Genomic DNA, 19,746 nt, shown 5'->3' with positions numbered 1-19,746 from the left:
GTGCTGGAAATGCGGTAGTGAAGGACACCTGCGAAGGAGTTGTCCGGCTCGCCAAGCTACGCGAGGGAAGGAAATCACCACCACTAAAGCTCTGCAGATTTCCTCTTCTAGTAGTGGCAGTGATGGACTTTTCATTTACGCACATGTAAATGGGAACCCCTGCAGACTGATTGTTGACACTGGAGCCAATGTGACAATCATTAGGACAGATGTGGCTCGTGAATTTGGATTGAAACTGCTGTGGACATCGCCACGCGTAAGTCTCCAGACTGTGACAGGTGACAAGATCGAGATTGACGGTAAAGTGGACTTGGAAATAGTGTTTGGGAATGCCACCTACCATCATACGGCATTCGTCGCTAATATCACGGACCCCTTCATTCTCGGATTGGACTTTTTGAAGAAATATGACTTCACTCTCGACTTCAAGACTAATGAGCTGCACTCGATGAGAGAAGACATAGCCGTTTTCCCTGCAGCAAGTGATGTAAAATCCGCTCATCAAATAATAGCCCAAACAGATTTATCAATTCCCTCAAGGTCAGAATCATTAATACCCGGCTCCATTGAAGAAAGCAATAGTTTTCGATTTGGACTCATTGAATACCCTAACCTAAGCAATAACCTAAAAGGAGTGCTGGTAGCATCTACGCTTGTGGACCTTTCCAAGGATGTAATTCCTGTGAGAGTCGCCAACGTGAGTGAAAGGCCAAGGAATATCCGGAAAGGTGAAGTGTTAGCAACTTGTACTCCAGTAAACTGCATCATTAGAAGAATCAATTCCCCCGAGACTGTGTCTTCTGAGTCCTTGACATCGAAGTTAATTGGGAGTGCACCATTAACGAAAGACCAAAGAACTGCTGCGGAACAATTGGTGGATGACTTCAAGCATCTGTTTTCATCTACATCGGAGGATGTTGGCCGTACGAATTTAACGCAGCATAGGATTTACACTGGAGAACACCTCCCTATTAAACAGCATCCAAGACGACTACCGTTCGCTAAGAAGGAAGAGGTTGAAACCCTTCTGAAAGAGATGAAGGAGAATGATGTAATCGAACCGTCATCCAGTCCTTGGGCCTCTCCCATCGTCTTGGTCCGAAAGAAAGATGGCTCCACCAGATTTTGTGTCGATTACCGACGACTGAATGAAATCACCAAGAAAGACAGTTACCCTCTTCCACGGATAGACGACACCTTGGACACTCTTTCCGGACACAAGTGGTTTTCGACCCTGGACTTGAAGAGCGGCTACTGGCAGGTTGAGATACACCCTGATGACCGAGAGAAGACAGCGTTTACAACTGGACAAGGTTTATGGCAGTTCAAAGTGATGCCCTTCGGCCTCTGCAATGCACCAGCTACGTTCGAGCGTCTTATGGAGACAGTGTTAAGAGGACTCTCTTACGAATCCTGTCTGGTCTACTTAGACGATATCATCATCGTGGGACGCAGCTTCGAAGAACATCTGGCAAATCTTAGGAAGGTGCTGCAAAAGCTTAAGGAAGCCAATCTGAAGTTAAGCCCGTCCAAATGTAATTTGTTCCGCCGGGAAGTGAACTACCTTGGTCACATCATCTCTTCTGAGGGTGTGCAAACCGATCCAGAGAAGGTATCTGCGGTCAGGAGTTGGAGTCGTCCCGAAAACATCCATCAGTTGCGAAGTTTCCTGGGGCTCTGCACGTACTACAGGAAGTTTGTGAAGGGTTTTTCCAACATTGCACGACCTTTGCATAAGCTGACGGAGAGCAAGCAAAAGTTTGAATGGTCCAAAGAATGCGAAGACGCATTTCTACGACTGAAGGAGGCTTTAACATCAACGCCTATCCTCGCCTATCCTCAGCCTGAAAAATCCTTCATCCTGGACACTGATGCGAGCAAGGAGGGAATTGGAGCTGTTTTATCCCAAGAAATTGACGGAAATGAACATGTCATCGCTTACTGGAGCAAATGCTTATCAAAGTCGGAGCGAAATTACTGCGTCACCAGAAAGGAGTTACTGGCCATAGTGAAAGCTGTAGAACACTTCCATCATTACCTCTACGGCCGAAAATTTCTGCTTCGGACAGATCATGCCTCATTAACTTGGCTTTTGAACTTCAAAAATCCGGAAGGTCAGATAGCCAGATGGATACAGCGGCTCCAGGAATATGACATGGAGATCAAGCATCGAAAAGGGTTATCTCACGGTAATGCTGACGCTTTATCAAGGAGACCCTGTCCTGAGAACTGCCACTATTGTTCCCGAATCGAGAAACAGTATGGAACGACTAGCCCTGCCGCCTATCAGGTGACAGTGACTCCAATATCATCAGAACCTGATCCATGGAGTGACGACCAAGTTCGAAAAGATCAACTTGAAGACCCCGACATTAAACCAATTTTAGAGTTCATGGAAAGTGACAGTCGACGCCCTAGCTGGCAGGACGTTTCCATCTTCAGTCCTGCAACAAAAAGATACTGGGCTTTATGGAACTCACTCCATTTACGGAACGGCGTGCTACACCGGAAATGGGAATCTGACGACGGCAAGACATCTAGGTGGCAGTTACTACTTCCTCGATCCAGGATTTCAGATGTCCTGAAAGAAATACATAGTAGTGCGACTGGAGGACATTTTGGTGTCTTGAAAACTCTCAATAAAGTTCGGGAGCGCTTCTTCTGGAGCAAGGCGAAGGATGACGTGGAGAAGTGGTGCCATTCTTGTGACGCCTGTGCTGCTCGTAAAGGACCGAAGAAGAGAAGCAGAGGGAAGCTACATCTGTACAACGTTGGAGCTCCTTTCGAACGAATTGGGATCGATATCCTGGGTCCTCTACCAAGAACTGCTGATGGGAACAAATACATTCTTGTTTCCATCGACTACTTCACCAAATGGCCGGAAGCATATCCCATTCCAGATCAAGAGGCTACCACCGTAGCAGAGACTCTAGTCCAACATTGGATCTCGAGATACGGAACACCTTTGCAGATTCATTCCGATCAAGGGAGGAATTTCATCTCTGCTGTGTTTAAGGGCCTATGTCAAATTCTCGGAATTGAGAAAACTAGGACAACACCACTACATCCACAATCGGACGGCATGGTGGAGAGATTTAACCGCACAATCCTAAATAATCTCTCGCTTATGGTATCCAGAAATCAACAGGATTGGGACAAGAAGCTACCTTTGTTCCTGCTGGCCTACCGCAGTGCTGTCCACGAGACTACTGTATTTGCCCCATCTCAGATGCTCTTCGGACGAGAGCTTCGGCTACCTTGTGATCTCGTCTTCGGTCGTCCTCCGGATGCGCCTTCATCGCCTGAGGAGGATCCAGGATCTCCAGGCCCGGTTGGAAGACGTTCATAACTTCGCACGAGAGCGAATCAACATCGCGGCGGAGAAGATGAAGACCAGATACGACACAAGGTCTACTGGACATGAATTCAACGAAGGCGACAAGGTTTGGTTATGGAATCCCATCCGACGGAAAGGTCTTTCACCCAAATTGCAGTCGCATTGGGATGGACCCTACAAAGTCCTTAACCGACTGAATGACGTCGTAGTGAGGATCCAAAAATCACCTAATGCAAAGCCTAGGGTTGTACATTATGATCGGTTAGCCCCATACTATGGCCATAGTTCATGAGTATTACGTAAACAACCATGGTTGATAACATAAAAGTTGTAGATAATTTTTGCTTTTAATGTTTAGTAACATTTCTTGTTATTATTGTGTTTTCTGTATCTGTTAGTTATTAATTAATGTGTATATTTGTAAACTTGTGATAGAAGTTTGGCACCCTTTCTGGGGATTGTACTGCCCGGGACGTGCAGTCCTTAGGAAGGGGGCAATGTTACAAATTCTGTAAATAGTAATTATTGTAGGAACGTAACCTGTAAATAGTTTCCCGTAATGAATATACAACCCCTTTTTCATTCGGCTAAAGTATACGACCCCTATTTTCTTTCTTTTCATTGATAACGGTCTACGCATTTCTCGAACCAGAAAGAATGTTGTGGAAAATTCTTGGATGTTTATAAAAGCCGTTAGCGATGGATAAACGGAGAGTTTCGACTGAGGATTTCGAACTGAGCGTGTGTATTTGCTCTGTTTATAGCGAGGCATTTCGCTGTGTTGTTTTCGTATTTGGAAGTAAATACGTGTGTAAACGTTGAGTTTACGGTGTTGTGTGATAATTGCTTAATTGCTGATGAATAATTTAGCAGTTGTTGAAGATCTTTCCTGTACATAGTGTAAATAAATTTCCTGTGTTTTTATCAAGAACTGTGTCTTCATTTCAAGAAAGTGGAAGTCGCACCGAATCCGTTACAATATGCTTTTGAAAAGATCACAAAGAGAAAATCGATAGTTGAAAAAACACGTCACCAGCAGGTCGTTCTTCAAATAAAATGGAAATGATGTTTTCTTTTATTCTCTTTTTGTGTACTTAGTATGTGGAACTTAACGTTCAAAACCTTTGTTTTCAATTTTTATTTTCAAGGATTTGTTTTAGGTTGGTTTCAAATTTGTCGGACACAAATGTAATTTTGTATTTTCTGAAAGGTGTAATATGCTTTTCAAAGCTGTACTTGCAGAAAAGTGAAATTGAATTAATATTTTATCAATAAAAATATTCTAATTTTAGTTTTCTGTTTGATTGTTTTCCGGTTTTTTCAGGTGTCCGTTCACCAAAGATTGCAAAGCAAATTTATAAACAGTTGTCAGTACAGATCGTGCTGTAGATGAAATTGTATCTAAAACCAAACTAGTATGTTGTGGCCATTACGAAACTTTCTTATAATTCTAATCCCTCCCCATGCTTAACGAGAAAGATTCCAAACAAAAAGAAAATTACACACGCCATAACTTGACGACCATCCCAGTTCCTGATTTATCTCAAAAGCTAAGCAAAGAATGAAATTTGAAAATTATTTTAGGAGCCTTGCTTAAAATAATTACAAACATTTATTTGTTAACAAACACAAGATGGCAACAGTTAAAAATTTTAAATCATTGAGATAATATTTCCGATCATTTCCATGCAATTAAACTCAGGGCCGTCCCAAAAGTGGGGCGAGCGGGGCAATCGCCCCGGGCGCCACGAAATGAGAGGGCGCCGCAAAGCGCTCATTGTTTCAACGAAACACGATGAGTCACACGAAATGAGAGGCACCTTGCGGCGCCCCTCATCGTATAAAATGATCCGATTGTATAAAATTGGGGGGGGGGGGGCTTGCGGCGCCGCCTCATTTCGTGTATCATAGCTACACAGTCATAGACACACAAAATAGAGAATCATTGCATTGATTCTCTATTTTTTTTCCCAAGGGCACGAAAATATTCCTCTCTCTAAGACTCCAAAACATTCGTTTCTTTGTATCATTGAAGCAGATGCAATTTTTGAAAATATAATTGTTTAGAATCAAACAAAAGGCACTTCTTTATCTAGTTCCTACCAAATTTGCTTAAAGTCTGCCCCTGCGTGCAGTGACGTAAAGGAAAAAAGGTTTTAAGGGAAAAACATTGAAAAAAAAAAAAAAAAAAAAAAACAGGAAAAAAAATATTTTTTTTTTTTGATCGGATAGGAAGCAAAGTTAAAAGATGTTCGGACAAAATTTTGAAACTTTTAGTTTTAAAATTGCAATTTTAGCCTTAAAAACGCGATTATAGGCCATGTTTATTGACAATAGGGTAAGGGAGGGAGCTCAGAGACTGTTTCCGATCAAATACTTTTTTTTAATCGATTGAAATCAATTCCTTCTCCCCCCTGCATGTTTTCGAAACTGAAGTTTCAAAAACGCAACTTTAGACAAACTTTGAAGATTTTATGGATTGGAGAATCTGGAGCATTTCCCAGGAAAATTGTTTAAAATTATGGTTCAAGAAATTTAAGCAATGTTTTACATTCAGGGGCTACTTCACTTAAATTTTTTGTTAGTGTCGTTTAAAAAACCCATTACTTGTTATATTAAAAAAAGGCTGCATGGGGACCCTTGCACGAATTTTTTTTAAACTCAAGTCTTAAAACGCAATTTGTAAGGCCATAATTTGTAATATTAGGGCCAGTGATTTTTCGAAATTAGAGCTCCAAAAACGCAATTCATAGCGATTTTCAATGTTGTTGAGTATTTATGGGCTTCCCCCTAAAACTTAAGTATTTGATGCAAAAGAATAACATCTTTGTTAATAACATATATGAAAGCTGGTATTAAATTGGTACAAGCAAAACCAAAAAAACTCTTGAAAAGAACCATTGGATGAGTCCAGATCGAAATTTAATTTTGATGTAATTTACTTCAATAAATACATTTACTATTTATAATCAGCAAATTATTTATTCGTGTTCTTAGTTTGATCAATATGAATAACCAAGTCAGTTTTAATTGTTTGTTTTTTATCTAGTGGGATAAAATTTTACTTGACAAATATTTGGGTTTTTAACATTTCCATTTTTCAAAAAGTTTTTGGTTCATTAATGTTTTACAAATATTAGAAACAGATTCATTGCTTGTGTTTTAATTTGTATTATGCATATCCCTCTGAGTGTTTTGTTCATTAATGTGTAAAAAAATTCAAGTATGTATTATGCACTGATAACTAACTTAGGGGGGGAAGGGCGCAAGGAAACCACCTTCGCCCCGGGCGCCGTCAGCTCTTCGGACGGCACTGATTAAACTCACGAGATAAACGCAGACGACAGTCTATTACGATTTATTTTTCTTATTATTGAAATTATAAAGCTATTTTTATTCACACAAATTAAAAAAATCAGCCCCCATGGAGCGATTGACGCAAAAATTAAACCAACACCTGTTTACAAATGGATTCATTATTTTCCTAATTTCATCCAGAACGTAGCATTGCTTCTTGAGATATGGCACTCACAATGGGAAAAAAGGAACGTTCGATTGCGCCACCCCTTTTCAGCTGCTGACGCCAAAATAGAATCATTTCTTACACCCTCTAAAGGTTACTTGTCGACAAATTTTTGTTTGATTACGTTCATTATTTGTTTAGATACAGCAGTCACAATTGACGACAAAAAATGTTCTATGGCTCAATCCCCGTTTGAGATATTGACACCAAAATTGAATCAGGACCTGTACCTGTTAGGGGAAACATATGGACCAAATTTTGTTTGATTCCGCCTGTTACTTCCTGGGGAATAGCAGTCACGCAAAACTCAAAAAACGTTCCATTGCTCCACCCCCTTGGAGGAATTCGCGCCAAAATCCAATGGGCACAAGTTCACATAGAGGCACATACGTGTACCAAATTTCGTTCGATTTCATGCGGTAGTTTTTGCTGTAGAGCGGCCACAAAAATTTGGTCACACACAGACGTGACACACACACACACGGACACACACACACACACACACACACACACACACATACACACAGAGATATTTTCCAAAAATGGTCGAAATGGACTCAGCACACCTCAAAATATTCAAATCTGTCAAAATTCGAAAATTTGCACGAATCCAATACTTTCTTCTATACATTAGATATAGAAGAAAGTAAAAACAAGTTAAGGTAACATATTTGTCCCATTACTTCATTGGATAAGAGTCAATTTTTAAACTTTATGCTTATAATTTTAATGCGGCCTCGATTTTACATTTTCCCGCTTGGAACAAGAAATCGGGGTTCCTCTGTACTAATTTTGAAGAATATGACGAATTTTTTGCACTTCGGGTCAAAGTTGCAAGATTGGGGGAAATTTTCGCATTTTGGGGAAATCTGGTGCTCTCTGGGGAAATTTTGGGGAAATGGGTTTTGAGGGGAATTCTGTGGGGAAAAATTTTTTTCTTGGGGAAATCCTGGGGGGAAAAAACCTCGGGAAAAAGGAATTCTTTTCGTATTTAAATTCGCAACAAGAAGTAGTAGTTACATTGTTTGTACCAAACAGCGTTGGTTTAGCTTTGCTCAACTTTATGGAATAAAAGACGCCCATACCGGGGGGCAATGGGGGGCTCGAGCGCCCGCCTCCCCTTAGAAATTAGAACTTTCTTGCTTTTAGTACTTTTTTCTTTGCAAAAATGTAAAAACATTTGAAAAACATTTGTTCTCCAGCCTTTAATTAATAAGTAATTAAAAATGTCAAATTTTAATGACTCTAATCTGTCCAGAAATCTGCTTCCATGGGGAAAATATCCTGCTAAACCATGGTTAAAATATCTGAGCCCCCCTTACAATTTTGCATATGGGCGCCCATGTATGGAATTCGCATTATGTGGAATATTATGCTATGGAATTCGCATTAATGTTCTGCGTGAGTAACTAGTTGATACGTGAAAAAGGTAAAATTAAGTGTGATGAAGAATGTTCTTGGATAAATATGTACAAAAATCATAGTTTAAATGTACATACAGAAGCAGAGTAGTAAATGCGAGTAGAAAAAAAAATTGGTTATTTCTTATCTCTCGGTCAGGCGCTTGTATTTATGACTTGTGGCATCCGCACGGCATTGCCCGTAGTAGAAAATTAAAAGGTCTTTTGTTTCCCCTGTATATTTACAAATAATGCATGATGAATTTCTCGCCAATTGGCTTGCCCATGTTACGGTTCCACGTTATGATAACTTGGTCATTTACTCGTCCATCTTATGATAATTTTGCTCGGAAAAATGTTCTTAAAATTGGAATAGAAAAAGAACAAAATCAAAATTTTGAAAAATTGCTTAAAGGTGCACACTCCCATGCTATAAACTAATTTCATAAAAATCCGCCGAACGGTCTAGGCGCTATGCGCGTCGCAGAGATCCTGAAGATATCCAGACATAGAGACTTTCAGCTTTAAAATTAGTATAGACAAAGAAAGATAAAGATGAAAAAGACAAAAAAAAAAAAAAAAAGCGAAAATGGGAAGAAAAAAAAAGTTGGGGAATTTTATAAGAAAATTTGGCTATTTGGGGGAAAAACAAATTTAAGAGACAAAAATATTAGAGGAAGTCGATTCATTTTATGAAAATATTAGTGGAAAAATAATTTTTGAATTTGGGGAATTTTGATAGAAAACATCGTTTTTTGGGGAAAAGTTGAAAGGGAATTGAGGAAATCTTTATTTGACCATCTGGCAACACTGCTTCGGGCTGAACCTATGATAAGTTGAAGAACAACGAATTTGCTTGATTTGGACTAAACGTTGCGATAGGTTAATTCTGAATGGGTTGTCGTTTCCGAAATTTTAAAAGTATTTTTTTCTGATAAAGCATGCTTAAAAACCTAGAATTTGACTATTTTTTAAATAATTTGACAAAGTTTAACATTTAAAATAATAATAATAATCGTTGCGCAAATTCAATTTCCTTTTTCACGCTCCTGCACATGAGATCACAAGTGATGAAATACCATTCATTGATGACATTAACGTAGAGTGCAATATTTAATTCGGACATTTAAAAAAGTTAATTAAAACTTAAACGTTTTGAAAATAAAAGTTTTTCTTCGTTCCATGTTATTAATATTTATTTATTTATTTATTTATTTTTTCTCATTCTGTCAACTTCAGTGACTAAAATTAATACTTTTGACTGATGGAAATAACCCCTTTGACGTGAAATGAATTTCAACAATAAGGAAGAAATACCAGTGAATTTGCAGACATTTTTTTACGTGTGCCTATTACTCTGCAAAAGAATTGCACTTTCCACATTCGAGAGGAATATTCGGAGAGGAAGAACGACGAAATCCTGAATTGGAAAATTTTCAAATACCGTTAAATGTTTTCCGGACCTTGTTCATACTAAATGAACACTGGTTTCTACAAAGACTATTCATGATCTGGCAATCACATTCAACTTATCTGTATTATTACTACTTTTGTAGTTTAAATGTTATTTTTATGCGTTTAATTTGCTGTATTTTCTAGGAAAGCATTTTTTATTCCATTATTTTAATTCGAAATTACCTTACGATTTGAAGTGTCACTTTGAAAGTTTATTCTGCCATGGGCTGATAAACGGCAGTATCTGCAGACATGAGTTTTTGAGATATGGATGCCTCAATTGCCAAATCAATTAATTCCACTTTTAAAAAAATCCTCATCCCAAAACAGAATCATTTTATAATAACACTAGTGGTACACGCACGGCTTCGCCCGTAATAGAAAAATTAAAAGGTCTTTTGGTTAGCCTGTATATTTGCAAATGTATGGTGAATTTTCTCGCCAATTGGTTTGTACTCATGTTACGGTTCCACGTTATGATAAGTTCGTAAATTACTCGTCCATTTTATAATATTTTTGTTCTTAAAATTGGAATAGAAAAAGAACCACATCGAATTTTCGAAAAATCGCTTCGAGGTGCACACCCCCATGCTACAAACTAACTTTGTGCCAAGTTTCATGAAAATCGGCCGAACGGTCTAGGCGCTATGCGCGTCACAGACATCCTACAGACATCCTACAGACGTCCTCCGGACAGAGAGACTTTCAGCTTTATTATTAGTAAAGAAAATTAATTGTCGATACTTTATTACAATATGGGTAACGTTTTTTGAAAATCGCTTGTATTATCATATATTTTTAACTTTAGAAGTAGCTTTTTGCTGACTAGAACAGACGACAAGTACTCCTACTTTGTTAAAGTATTACCAAATTAGTGGCGCTAAAATTAGAGTAAATATTTCTCCATTTCACTTTGTCCCACTATTTTTCTTTGAACCACATTCTCCTACTATTTAATGACAAATAATTTGAAGAGAAATTTGAGCCTCATAAATTTAACGAAATAAATATTGACTCCTTAATTTTTACGCTATGCACAAAATTAGACAACCAAAAATATCTTTGTCATCTTTCCGATTAAGGTATGATTGGCATTGAAGCGACGAATAGCTATTCTCACCATTTTATTGATTCTGACGCAATAAGATTCTTGAAAGAATATTGTGAACTTCGCTTCTTTTGTAAAACCGCATTGAAAGTCTCCTGAACACTATACACAGGCTGAAACTTCGCGCTCTCTTCACAATAAAAATACAACCATTAGTTTTATGTAGAATGCGAGAAGAGCTGCCCACGCCTCATTACTTCTTTGAAATCGTTTGTATACTCGTGATAATCTACTACTCTTGCCAAGTATTCCATCTTCGTTCGTTGTTAAAATTTGTTATTCGATACTACCTTATAATCTGCCAGGTGGAAATTCTTTGCGCCACATTTACTTTTCCATTTGAGAGGAAACATGGGAAACGTCTTAGAGACGTTTTATGAATGTGTAGGGAGTAACATTTACTCACTCTTAATTTCTAACAAGAAGTTTTATTCGCTGTTCAAAACGGCTATACAAGGTGCTGGAGTCACTAGCTAATGGTTCCTGAAAAAAGTAAAACCATGAACGCGCCGCTTACTTAAGTATGACCTGTCCAATGAGACACCGCCTTGTATGCGTATGATTAAAATGTGTTACCTCTTTAACTAATTTCTTAAACCACCTCTAGGTGGAGCATTCAAGCTCTGGAACTAAGAATAAACTACTGCTATTTTTGCGAAAAATTTGTATACCTATTTCATATTTTCCTGAATAAATAATTGTTTTGAGGTAAAAGCAACAAGAGCAACATGGCTCTGTTTCAAACGCTACGTTTTCTGAGCGACGGGTCGGTGGTCCGATTCCCTTCGGTGCCCTGGGTGTTATTACCTTCTCTGGTGTTCTAAATTTTTCCTATGCGTGCACGGTGGCAAAGTGTTCTGTACGGAGTCCTCTATGTATGTGAATCTGTTTTGCTTTTGTAGAAATAAATAAATAGAACCACGAGTGTTAGATACTGCACTAGTAGCAGACACAAAGTAAAAAAGAGATTTAAAAAATACAAAATTGTAAAAACAAAAAAAAAAAAAAAATACAATTTAAAAAATGATGTTAATTGTAATGCTCACATTTCAACTCATTTTTAGCTGATCTTTTGGCAACAGTATTTTTCTTGTTAGATGAAAAAGTGTAAATATGGGCGCTCTCGAAAAATTCTAAATTTTTGTCCTTCATTAAGAATTATAACAAGTATCTTAAATGCGAGATGTGAAACAATGATTGATACAAATAATTTCATTTAAAAAACGGTGATTTACGAAAAGCTTCAAAAAAAAAAAACACCAGAAAAAATGGGGTCCGAAAAAAGCAGCAATTTGCACAATAATTCGCGCTGCATGTACACTACTTGAAAAAAAAATTGTCAACTGCTCTCTAATACCTTATATTAAAGATAATGAGTTATCTTTACTACGAGGGTCAGTTAGAAAGTTAGTTGCACTACTCAAGCAAGTAAAAAAGGGACTGAAAATTTACAATAACTTTATTGTTATCCTAAAGTTCCATTCAAAATCTAGTTTTTAACGCAATCACACCCGTTATTTACGCATTTTTCGAGACATGGTACAAGTTTTTTGTTGCCTTCTGCCAAGAGATCCCGTCCGATGTCCGATAACTATTGTTGGTTTGCAGCTTTCACTTCGGCACCCGAATGGTATCGTTGCCTTGAAAGTTCTTGTTTCATTGGACCGAAAAACATGGAAGTCAGGAGGTGAAAGGTGGCTAGGGAGGGTGATCCCACACTTCCCACCTAAATTTGGTCTTCCCTCGCGCTCAGCGTCGTCAATATCTGTACGTCCATTCTCAAACATGTTGCACCATTTCACGATAGCTTGACTTGGTATTGCATTTTCACCCTACTCTTCATGCTACAGCCCATAACTCATTCAGTGCAGTTGCATTTTTTTGCCCACAAAATCGAATCACTGCACTCATTTCCAATTTGGACGCTACTTGCAGCTGTTGAGATATGTTTGCGACTGATAATCAAAAAAACTAAATTTGCCTTAGAGAAGCCGCTACGTCACACGGTAAAGGTACATGCCAGAAGTGTTGCCACAGAGTTTCATCAAATTTGTCTCAGACGGGACAGATTTACGAAGCAGTGCAACTAACTTTCTGACTGACCTACGTAATAATAAAACTAGACGTCTGGATCTCTGTCTGTCAGGATCTCTGTGACGCGCATACCGCCTAGACCGTTCGACCGATTTTCATGAAATTTGGCTCAGAATTAGTTTGTAGCATGGGGGTGTGCACCTCAAACCCATTTTTCAAAAATTCGATTTTTTCCTTTTACTATTCCAATTTTAAGAACATTTTCCCTAGCAAAATTATCATAAGATGGACGAGTAAATTACACAGTTATCATAACGTGGAACCGTAACATGGGCTAGCCAATTGGCGAGAAATTCATCATACATTATTTGTAAATACACAGGCGAACCAAAAGACTTTTTTTTATTTTCTACTACAGGCAAAGCCGTGCGGGTGCCACCAGTATTGAATACAGTACAACTTCGTTTATCTGGACTAACCGGGATCAATTGCAGTCCGGATTAACAAAAATTCTATTAATCCAGGTAGTATGAGTAACAAGCAAAACAAATTCTGAAATAATGTAAGAGCACTTATTTTAGCGAGGCTTTAATTTTTGCCCTTTTCGTGAACCCGTCAGTGTAGCGAAAATTTAAGCCTTGCAAAACATCAATTATTTTTCAACCTCCTATTCTTATTATATGAAATTGCGGAATTTTAAGCTCGGGGAATCTCCGATACCTAATTAAAAATCCGTAAAGATTTTCGAATATGCCTGTCAGCCAGACTAGCGGTTTATGTCATTCTCACGCTCGTGTTGCAACTGAAAACGTAGTAGATAAATTTCTCTACTACGGCTAATAAATTACAACGGCTAATAAATCATTGGCTACGGCTAATAATTATTGCTAGGTAATAATATCTTTTAAGCTAATAATTATCTACCACGGCTAATAACTGGCTACTAAGACTAATAATAAAATATATATTTTCTAAGATATTTTATTATTAGCCTTAAATATACAATTTTCAAAAGAAATTTTCATATTTTAATTCGTAGCTTCACTGAAACAATCTGAATCGTAATTTTGCATATTAAACAGTTGTTTTTGTTACCCATAAACTAACAGTTTTTTTTTCTTTGCAGATTGGTACTTCTTAAAAATTTTAAACTCGGATTCAATCTCCACTGATATGAAGTTTTTGTAAGTAAACTTATTTTGTGAAAACTTCATAATAGGTTAGATATTACTATAGGTTTAGCAAGTTTTTTGAAGAACATCTATTAGATTTGGTTTAGTAAATATTTAGCGTATTTTTTAAAATATACTTTTGGTTTAGTAAATACTTTGCATTAGTTCTTGAAGAACTCACGTTAGGATACAGCTAATGCGTCTTTTTAATGTTAAAAGAACATTTTAAGTTTAGTAAATACTAACTTCTTTTTTAAGACTACCATATATTGGGGGTTCAATAATTACTTCGTTTTACTCTTTAAAAAGCACTTTGGGTTCAGTGAACACGTTTTTTTTTTTAAGACCTTGCAGAAAATCAGTTGGGGTAAGGGGAAAATGAATTTCAGAGCTTTAACTTCTGGTCCTTCCTTTTTCTTTGAATGAATTGAGACATAAATTTTTGTGCATTGTGTACAAGATTCTCAGGACATGAAGACTCTAGACATGAAAAGTTTGACTTTATGGCTGCTTGTTAGCATATGAAATCAAGTTCCTCTTTACCCCAAAGCGTTTCCTTTTCCCCAGGGGAAAGGAAACGCTTTGGGGTAAAGAGGAACTTGATTTCATATGTGGAGCGCGTAGCACCCTTTTCCCCAGGGGAAAAGGGTAAAGATCAGTTAAGACTTTCTAGTATCTGATCAATATTCTATAAAATTGAAAATTATTTGAAACATAACTTTTTTGCGTTTTAAGCTGATTTTTAGAACTAAAATATGGCTCGCATATTTAAAGAAATAGCTGCGTAAAAACAAATAAAGGAACAAATAATGAAGGAGCTCGTTTTAAACGAAGCAGCAAATATAATATTTTCCATTTAATAAATCTGCAATAGCTTTCAAAAAGATATAAAAATAATTTAAGTTCATTAAAATAAATACATTATATCAAAAAAAAAAAAAAAACGGTTTGTTTTTCCCCTGTTGCCAAAAAGAAATTGAAAAAAAAAGGGTAAATGTACTTTCAAAAATAAATAAAAACAATAAAATGTCAACTTAAAGAAATAATTTTCACTATCGTAAAAAAAAAAAAAAAAAAAAAAAAAAAAAAAAAAAAAAAAAAAAAAAAAAAACAGTCTGCGAATATCTTAATGTAGAAACATGAAGGATTCCGAATTTCTCCTTTAAAAACTGAATACATAAATTAAATCTTTAGAGTGAAAATACAGACACTCATGTATCAAAAATAATTATTTCACACTAAAGACCATGGCTGCGGAGTCGGAATAATAATTTTGGGGCTAAAGAGTCAAATTTGAGAGACGAAGAATTTTTAATCAAAGACTCGGAGTCAGAATCGGTCATTTTCTCTTATGTCCGCAACTCTGCCAATGTTTGCGGAGTCAGAGTCAGACTTTTTTTGGAATAAAGGAGTTGGAGTTGAGTTCGAAGACTTTAAATTTCCAAGGGTGGAGTCAGTCATTTCCCCTCAGTGTCTAAATTTTTGCCAAAACTACGGAGTCAGAGTCATAGTCCGACTAACTTTTGTAAACAGGGGTCGGATTCTGAGTCGACTGCTCTAAAATTCTAGGAGTCGGAGTCGGTAGTCGGTCATCAAGAGCTATTTCTAACAAAATGTGTTTAAAGTAAATCCGCCTTTAAGTTCGGGATCTATGTTGACTTTTAGTTTCGCCGTTGGCGATAATGTTAAGGGATTTAACAGTTCAAATCAAAAAGATTTTTTCTATACATGCTCTTCTTAAAAAACGTTTTCCTACAAAGTTCGCTTAAAGCAAATTTGCCTCACGTTCGGGATTTATACAGTGGCAGAAAAAAAAAAATCCCAACTTGTGCTACATAAATGAAATTTGGTAGGCGTGTTTATACATCTGAAAAGAGACATCGACTGAAATTTTGCCCCTCGCGCATAAGTGTGGAGCGCGTAGCACCACTCAGAACTTTTAAATTAGGGTTACTTTAAACGCGTACAGTAAAGTTCGTGAGAGTTATTTTCCTGTGAAATTCGACGTATTGAGTTGATTTTAGACAAGAATGCCTTTAATAATACGAGTAAACTTTATCAACAGTTCACCGAGTTTGATTGACGTCGTGCAATAAGGCTACGAGACGGTGGGTTTTCTCGCCGCGATATTGCATAAAGACAGGGTCGGAATGTACCTACTGCATGATTGTTAAAAGCAGTGGTTTCAGGGATGGTACTGCTTCAAGAAGATCGGGTTCTGTGTGGCCACGTGGCACTACTGGGAGGGAGCACCGCCGTATTCGGTGTACGGCTGTGGGCGCCTTATACTGCGTCTAGGGCAGAAATTCTAGCTGCAGTTTGTACCACAGTGGCACTGCAAACTGTCGAAAATCGGTTACTTCACGGACAGCGTCGAGCCAGGCGCCCTGTAGCGTGTATTCCACTGACGCCAAGACATTGTCGTTTGCGACGCCAGTGGTGTCAAGCCAGAGCTCATCGGAAGACGGATTTGAAATCCGTTCTGTTTTCTGATGGGAGCAAATTTTGCCTTGGTGCCAGTGATAGCTTTGCGTTGGTCAGAAGGAGGCCAGGGGTATGCCTGTAACCAAACTGCCTACGGCGTAGACTCACTGGACCTATTCCTGCAGTCATAGCCTAAAGAGGCGGTTTCTTATGACAGCGGGAGCATTCTCCTGGTTATTCCAAACACACTGACTGCAAATTTGTACGTCAGTCTGGTATTTCAACCGGTAGTATTTCCATTCAGGTTCAGCGCTCAAAGGGTAGATTTTCAACCGGACAACGTTCACTCTTACACCGCTGTTGCAACGTAACGTGCTCTACAGAGTGTTATCATGTTATCTTGGCCGGCAAAATCACTAGATCTGTCTCCAATTGAGCACGTATGGGAAATCATTGGGTGACAACTCCAGCATCATCCACAGCCAGCACTGACCATCCTAGTATTGACATAGGAATTTCAGCAAGATGGAACTTCATATCAAAAAGGGACATTGGGTCAGTGTTGCCAGATGGTCAAATCCAGATTTCCCCAATTCCCTTTAAACTTTTCCCCAAAAAGCGATGTTTTCTATCAAAATTCCCCAAATTCAAAAATTATTTTTGCACTAATATTTTCATAAAATGAATCGACTCCCTTTCATATTTTTGTCTCTTGAAAATTTTTTTTCCCCCAACTAGCCAAATTTTCTTACAAAATTCCCCAACTTTTTTTTTCTTCCCATTTTCGCTTTTTTTTTTATCTTCTTTATCTTTCTTTACCTTTACTAATAATAAAGCTGAAATTCTCTCTGTCTGGATATCGTCAGGATCTCTGTGACGCACATAGCGCCTAGACCGTTCGGCCGATTTTCACGAAATTTGGCAAAGAATTAGTTTGTAGCATGGGGGTGTGCAAATTTAAGCAATTTTTCAAAAATTCGATTTTGGTCTTAAGAACATTTTCCCGAGCAAAATTATCATAAGATGGACGAGTAAATTACCATGTCATCATAACGTGGGCAAGTCAATTGACGAGAAATTCATCATGCTTTATTTGTAAACATACAGGGGAACCAAAAGACTTTTTAATTTCCTACTACGGGTAAAGCCGTGTGGGTGCCACACAAGTCATAAATACAAGCGCCTGAACGAGAGATAAGAAATAATCAAATATATATTTTTTTTCTACTCGCATTTACTACTCTGCTTCTGTATTTACATTTAAACTATGATTTTTGTAAATATTTATCCAAGAACATTCTTCATCATATTAATTTTTACCTTTTTCACGTATTAACTAGTTATTCACGCAGAACATTAATGCGAATTCCGTAGCATAATATTCCACATAATGCGAATTCCATAAAGTTGAGCAAAACTAAACCAATGCTGTTTGATACAAACAATGTAACTACTACTTCTTGACGCTAATTTAAACACGAAAAAAATTCTTTCCCCCCCCCCGAAGTTTTTTCCCCCAGGATTTCCCCAAGGAAAAAATTTTCTCCATAAAATTCCCCTCAAAACCCATTTCCCCAAAATTTCCCCAGAGAGCACCAGATTTCCCCAAAATGGGGAAATTTCCCCCAATCTGGCAACACTGCATTGGGTACCTATATGACACAATGCATACACGCTTGAAAGTTTGCACTAAAAGCCGGCGGAGTTTACACCGACTATTAATGTAACAGCATTTCACATTTGAAATGCATTTTCTTGAGCCTAAACTAACCTGTGATCTTGAAAATTTAATCAGTTGAACATGATAACAACACGAATGCATTGTCCAAATTTCATTACTTACAATAATTTTTTCTTGGTGGTAGGATTTTTTTCCCCCGGCAATTTATTTGCCTTGAATTTCCCCGTAGGCCTAATGTTATTTTTTTTTAACTTTTCAAAATAATCAAATCAAAAAAGAAAAAGAAAAAAAGAAATATGAGAATAAAATGTTCTCAACGAGATCTTTCGAACAAAAAATATTGATTGAATTGGACTATTCATTCGGGGGGGGGGGGGGGCAGACGGACAGACCGACAGACCATTCCCCCCATCTAAATACCCTACTTTTCAATTTTTAATTTTACGATATTTATTAAATTACTAGAAAATCGCCCGTCAAGGTATGATGGGAGAAAATTTTTTCTACATTTGAACGAAGCAATTGCAAGTTTGGTGATAATTTGATAGTTGAAATTTTAACCCTAACTCCAGTGGATTAACTCTTAATTCCAGTAGGTAGAGTTAATTGTTGACCACTTTTTTGTTTCTTCATTCTCTTAAAATGAGTCTTACCAGTAACTTATTTGTAAAATAAATTTACCATCATATTTTTTAATGAACTAAAACGATTTTAATGAATATGGAACGAAAATACTTTATCCAATAAGAAAATCATTACAGAAGTTCAAACTGCCATGAAATGAAATAATTTTAACAAAATTTTTTGTGCACGATTTTTTTTCAGATGAATCAATTTTACGTCTAAGTCAATCGAATATTTTAATCTCCGAATCTAAAGAAATTTCTAAAACATTTCTTAGTAAAAACAAAATCTTAAGCTCAGAAAAAAAGTTATAATAAACTAACTAAAAAATGGTTACTTTATAACCTTTAATATTTCTACTTCCTATTTTATATAAAAGTGTTGAAAGAATTTTTTAAATATTTCGTCTGTTTCGTTTTTCTTTTGGGGGAAAAAAAATTATGCGTGACTGAATTCACCTTTATTTTGATTCCGAAGCACGTGAACAGAAAAGAAAGCAGAAAAATGTTCTGAAAAATCCGCTAGCGTCAAACTTTTTATTATTTCTGAAAAAGAAACTGTCAGTATCTATCATGAAAAGAAATTACCTAACTATTTGTGAAAGGAAAAGTTTTGAAATTACCCCAAAACTACTATGAAGAGTAAAGAAATAAAACTGGATATGTACTCTACAAGTATTAAAAAAAGGGCTATTTCTAGCGAGTATTTATTATTTGTACGTATGGGATTCATTTTAGATAAGCATTCTATACAAATTTAAATAATTCTTTTGGAGTAGGATTAAACATAAAATAAAATGTTTTGTGCTTCTTTACTAATAATAAAGCTGAAATTCTCTGTCTGGATATCTGGATCGCTGTCTATCTGTCTGTGTCTCGCATAACGCCTAGACCGTTCGGAAGATTTTCATGAAATTTGGCGCAAAGTTAGTTTGTAGCATGGGAGTGCGCACCTCGAAGCGATTTTTCAAATATTCGATTTTGTTTTT

At 37.1% G+C, this 19,746-nt stretch overlaps 1 protein-coding gene across 4 annotated transcripts in view; it reads left to right on the top strand.

Annotated features, from left to right (window-relative positions):
- The window catches only part of LOC129216119 (cAMP-dependent protein kinase catalytic subunit alpha-like), a 315,436-nt gene that overhangs the window by 160,763 nt on the left and 134,927 nt on the right, over positions 1-19,746 (top strand). For 3 of the 4 annotated variants that reach the window (XM_054850272.1, XM_054850271.1, XM_054850273.1), the window contains exon 2: positions 13,984-14,041. The exons of the other annotated variant lie outside the window; for it this stretch is intronic. The gene's annotated coding sequence lies outside the window, so the exon portion shown is untranslated. The remainder of the gene's footprint in view (positions 1-13,983; positions 14,042-19,746) is intronic. 4 annotated transcript variants of the gene reach the window in all.

Source organism: Uloborus diversus, chromosome 2 (genome assembly GCF_026930045.1).
Source record: "Uloborus diversus isolate 005 chromosome 2, Udiv.v.3.1, whole genome shotgun sequence".
In the NCBI taxonomy this organism is placed as follows: domain Eukaryota; kingdom Metazoa; phylum Arthropoda; class Arachnida; order Araneae; family Uloboridae; genus Uloborus; species Uloborus diversus.
The sequence above is the reverse complement of the archived record's forward strand: the minus strand, read 5'-3'. Positions and strand labels throughout refer to the sequence as shown.